Source organism: Lycium barbarum, chromosome 12 (genome assembly GCF_019175385.1).
Source record: "Lycium barbarum isolate Lr01 chromosome 12, ASM1917538v2, whole genome shotgun sequence".
In the NCBI taxonomy this organism is placed as follows: domain Eukaryota; kingdom Viridiplantae; phylum Streptophyta; class Magnoliopsida; order Solanales; family Solanaceae; genus Lycium; species Lycium barbarum.
Window position 1 is genome coordinate 64,188,381 of NC_083348.1, and position 6,000 is coordinate 64,194,380.

Genomic DNA, 6,000 nt, shown 5'->3' on the forward strand with positions numbered 1-6,000 from the left:
AAATTCTGGACCCCTTTTAAATGTACCCAACTCGTCCAAAAAAATCACTTTTCCATCTTGTTGGCCAAGAAAGTCTCTAGAACTCTCTCCAACATCCATCTATAAGAGATATCAAAAGAAAACCAAGATCAACAACATCAATTACATGAAATCAAGTGTGTAGGTTCAAGTAAAGCTTATCTTCTTCAAGGAAATTCAAGAAAGAGTGAAGTAGGGTTTTGGTGCTAAGGAGGTATTCTCTTTCAAGACTTGTTCAACCATCATCCAAGGTGAGTTTTATGATCATCCCATGTTATTTAAGGTATTAGAAAGCTTAGATGCTTGGAATGTAGAAGAACATAGAAAATGGGGTATTTTTGGGTGAATAGTGGCAGATTGGATGATAGTGGGATTGAATCAAGGATGTTGGGATGTGGTGATTATGAACATGTGGTGAATGATTTTTAGGCGGTGCAAATGAGCTCTATGTATGCGAAAAACATGATAATGAGCTATAACCCTAAACATGAGTTAATTGGAAGAAAATGGTGGATCTTGCTAAATGCACATAGATGATGATTGTTGATTGTGATATTGTGAGTAGTATTGTAAATGTTGGGAGTTGATATAGAACATGGGAAAAGTAGCATAAACAAAGGAAGTGCTGCCCAATTTTTCCTAGAACTAGCGACGCGTTCTTATAGTTAATTAGCTAATGTACTTCGCATTCTTTAATGAAGGTGACGACGTGACATCGGAGGTGAACGAGTGACCGATAGCTTAGCTAAACGACAAAGGTATGTGAGGCTAGTCCTTTCTTCTAATGGCATGAATCCTATAGCATAAGTTCTTTTCCTCTTCATGAGTTCTTATTTTCCGGAAAGCTAGAAGCCTAAGTCCATCAATGTCTATATGAGATAAGAGATATGATATGATGATGCCGTATTGATTATGATATTGTTTATTGCTTACACTCACCTTATGTACTAATTCCTTCAAGGTGAGGCAGAATGTCAATAATTGCTCCATAATGAAATCGGGGGATCATGACCTCACGTCACCCCGATAGAGTATAGTTGATCTTGAGCCTTATGCATGTACTATGATAAGATAAGCATATTATTACAAGTATTTTATGGCGAGCATGTCATGAGCATTTTACACCGTGCCTAGTTGGTCGGGCAGTCACCGCCAAGGCGGGCAGCTATACGGATACACCATGACCTTTTGGCATGGGCAGACACCACTAGTGGGCGGCATGAGTTGGTACCCCGACGCGGGAGGCCTGGACGCGGGCTTATACTGTTTATGATCACACTGTTCCATCTTGGACGGGCAGTCTGCATATGATGCATATATGTTATGATGATAAGTATGAGTAAGACAGCATGCATTATTCCATTTATGATTATCGGTCAGATCCATATGCTTTATATTGATATTCTCATTACATTATTGATGCCTTTCTTCATTGTTTATGTCTCTCATACTCAGTACAATATTCGTACTGACGTCCTTTTCTTTGGACGCTGTGTTCATGCCCACAGGTAGACAGGGAGGAGACATTGCTCCGGATTCTTAGAGTTGCTAGTTGATTGAAAGCCCTCCATTGCTCCGGAGGTGCCTATGACGACCTTTTGTGTACAGTTGTGTATGTCATTTCGTAGAGGCTCGTAGATACTCGATGTGGGTTGTATGGTCTCATGGAAGGGTCATTTTGTATGTATGTACATATATATATTATTATTTTGCTAGCCTATAGGGCTCAAGTATATACAATGCTTTTGTTTCCAAATGAAAATGGTTTTCTTATAAATTAAGTATGAAGTGGATAAGTGATTGATAAAGAGGCTAAGGAGTAGTAACACGAGTGGTGCTCGGTGGTTAGTACGGGTACCCGTCGCGGCCCCTAGCCGGGTCGTGACAAAAAAGTTATTACAATATCGATTTCATAAAACGGTTCATTAAATAAAGAAAAAATGTTACTATTTCTTAACATGCATCTTTTAGAGGGAAAAAAAGAAAGCTTAAAGTAAGAACAATTTTATTTAACTTTTTAGTACTTATTTTTGTGTGGTTTAATTTAAGAACATCTACAAAAGTATCGTGCAATATCAAGGCTTTTAATAAATATTATTTGCAAGTTAACTCTATTGATTGCACCATACAACAATACTTCGCGTTAAATATTTTTGACATTAATTGAATATTGTAGTATCCTTATATAAAAATAAGTTAATCAATATGAGTTCAATTCAAAGAAATAAATGAAATTAATTTAACATATGATTAACTCAATTTGAGTCTTCGAAGACTTTAATCTCAAAAAAAAAAATTAGTAAAATAAGAATTAGAAGAGCTTTCATTTGTTTGACTGTTTTTAAAAAAGTTTACTATATAAACTAAGAAAAGTGTTTTCCTTTAACTTACAGATGCCTTTTTGTACTTTAATATTTTTGAAGTCTTTCTAAAGTGTCAAACTGATGTTACAAAAATAAAAAAGCAAGAACAGAAAAAATTAAAAGAATATCTACAAATTAAATTTTTAGCCTCGATTAGCCCGGGCCAAATGACACTAATTAAATAGAATAAAGTGAAATCAATAGATCACAGAACAGAAAATGACCAAGCTACAAATAATTTGTACATCATCACAAAATTTCACACAGTACAGCTTAATTACGTCAAGAGTGATTGTTGAAGATAGTTGGTAATTAAGGTAGGTTGAAAAGATATCTCAACATGGGCGGATCCACCCTTTGGGGTGGGGTGGGGTGGCACCCCCTCGATTAATAAAAATTTTATATACTTATGTTGTAATTTGCTTAAATTAGGTTAAATTTGATCCTGCCACCCCCAGTCGTAAATTAGACAAAGGTGTCACGGCTGGTAGACACAAGTTTGAATATATCTTTAACATTTTTTATTCCTGTTTTTCTTTGCGCTTTTTTACTTCCTTTGTACCAGTAATTCCCTTTTCGGCCCTCCCAATTTTCTATTTATCTTTTATTATTTATATTGTCTTTCCTCTTTTCTATTATTTTATCTGTGATCTTTAGCGAGAACACACAAATAGAAACTTCAAAATCCCTTAAATTAAGCATTTCTCTTAATCTCAAATCAATGAGTATTTAAATCGAAAAACTTGGGTTTCAATGGCAACTTTTGACTATTATTCCGATTATCATCGAAAATTGTTTTAACTATTCTATGGAGACCTATGATATATTTTGACATGTACAGACGAACTCAGAATTTTTGTTTTGACATAATCCGTTGTATCATCCGAAAGGTACGTATTATGACTACCGTTTGATTTCTTTTCAAAATGGCCTATCGTTCGGATTACTTTGTCGAGTCTTTTCAAATGTTTTATGATGCATATAGTTTCCCACTACTCTACTCGTGGATGCCTCAATGCTTCCTTCACTGAGCCCGGGCCAGGATATGTTATCACGCGTATTCCACTGCATTGTTCGTCGTGCCTCGATGTGAGGGGGCAGGTATATCTGTACATGGGTTGTGGAGTATGTTGTGCCATGTACATATATTCTGATATGTTACGATATGATATGATATGATATGATATGATATGATATGATATGATATGATATGATATGGTCATCTGATATGTTATGATATGTGCACATTCTGATATGATATGATATGTTACGGAGCTATTCCCTACTCTGGAGTATGATGTGTTGTGGCGCCAGTGACGGGGTGGCGACCACGTTCTGTTCACCGAGTCCCATAATGGGGTCGGATATGGCATATGTTTTGACATGCATTATCTATGTTATATGAGTAAGCATTTCTGATATTCTGATTATTGCACTCATTTTCTATACTTCCTGTTCCGGTTATGATTCTGTTTATTATACTTCATGCTTTACATACTCAGTACATATTCCGTACTAACCCCCTTTTCTTCGGGGGCTGCGTTTCATGTCGCGCAGGTACACCCAGATGATGTGGAGTTATTATAGAGGATGTTCCGGCAGAGTTGGCAAGCTCCATTTGTTCCTGGGGTGCCACCAAGTCAGAGTTTGTATGTATGCTTCTTCTGGATTGATGTTAGAGACTTTGCAGACAGAGTCGTGGGTATAGTATGTCAGTTGTGTAAGCGGTTTCGTCAGCCGATATGCCATCCTGTCTTATGCATTAAATTCTATATGATCACAGATTCTGTTTGATTTGGAAAATATCGAAAAGAATATTTCGAGAAGTTATTATGTATTTTATCTTTATTTGATTTTAAAAGTCTAACAAGATTTTGTGTGTCCCGAAGGTCTGTGGGTTCGCTCGGCTCCGGATGTGGGGTCGGGTGCCCATCACACCCTAGTGGAATTAGGGTGTGACAAAGTGGTATCAGAGCAGGTCTGTCCTAGGGGTTGTCTGTAAAGTCGTGTCCGGTAGAGTCCTGTTTATGGTGTGAAGCGCGCCACATTTATAAACAGGAGGCTACGGGGCATCTAGGGGTTATTGACCTTCTTGCTATCTTAGATCGTGCGATAGAGCTGAGTCATAGGAAAATGAAATTCCTTATATGAGCTTTACATACTATGGGAGAAGGTAAGGGATGACACAGAAGGTTATAAAGGTATTGTTGATAGTTGTGGTGTGCAGATTCTGAATAATAGGAATGGTAAAGGAGACTTGGACAAATTTTTCAAATGTGATCATTTAACTAGGTATACCTAACAGGAAGAAGCATGGAATGAAATATCGCAAATGGACGACAAGTGGGATGTGACATTTTAGAGAAGCTACAGATTTGGACACGATGTGAAGAACGATTGTAAGAAAGATGATTAACAGTTCGAAGAGTTAAAAAGGGATAAAATTTTGAAGTTAGTAAGAACAAGGTTTGTTGGATGATTCAGAGAAAGTTAACAATCAGTTTTGCTGTAGATTAGTATGTATAGATGGCGAGGGAAAGTCTGGACATACGGATATCTGAGTACTTATAGGTAATGGCGACGAAGGTATGTACGCCACCATCAGTAATCTGGAAGTCCAGGACAGGCAATAATCATACACGAAAGTGAAAAGGGTAAAATAGTAATTGTACAGAGAAGGGCGTAATACAAAAATGCCTCGGAACCTGTAAGATCTTGACTGGCCTCAAATTATGTAATAAAGGTCGTATGAGAAAGTGGACGCGATTATATCAGTATTAAGGCACTGGATTCCACCAAAGTTTCGAGGTTAAGCGTGCTAAGGTGGGAGGATGGGTGACCCCCCTGGGAAGTATGCAAGAAATCCCAACGATTTAGCCATAAGAGACAAATGAAAAGTTAGGATAGTCTGAGTGAAATTAGAGTATATAGGATGATTGGAGACCATGAAAGACCACACAGCACGCGACAGGCTAGACTAGAGGAGAAATGGAAGATACGTCGCAGCTCTGGAATTAGGATAGGCTTGAATAGCGTTTGGAGGTATTTTGTGGGATAGTTGGTAATAATTATACATGTATGTATGAATGCGTACGACATCCCATATGTGATGGTATCGGCGGACATGTGAGTCCCAGCAACCGGCATTATGGTGTGGAAGGCATTAATTGAGTAAGGGCACCGAAGTTTAAATCACAACAGAAATAAATGGTGCAAGTGCTATAAGGCAAGCTGTTATCATTTTCATTACAGGCTAAGACTGGAAAGGTTATAATACAACGATATTTGAAGAAAAAAGAAAGAGAGCGCGTAGATGGAAGACAAGAGACCAAAATATCGGAAAAAGGTTAAGAAATCCCGGCAAGGGAAGCCCGAGAAAAATTACCGGCAAAGTACGAGACTAATTGAATACAAATTCAAAGATAGGCATATGAAAAGGATAAGATGCGGTCATATGGAGCAAAAAAGGAAAGTATGAGGTTCGAGAACCAATTCCAAAAGTGGGACTAAGGAAATAGTGACTACGACAAGGAATGTGAAGTAAGAAAAAGAAGGATAAAGCCTTGTGACGACGACAGAAGATTTGGCATATAAAGGGATAATATGCAATCGCGTTAAT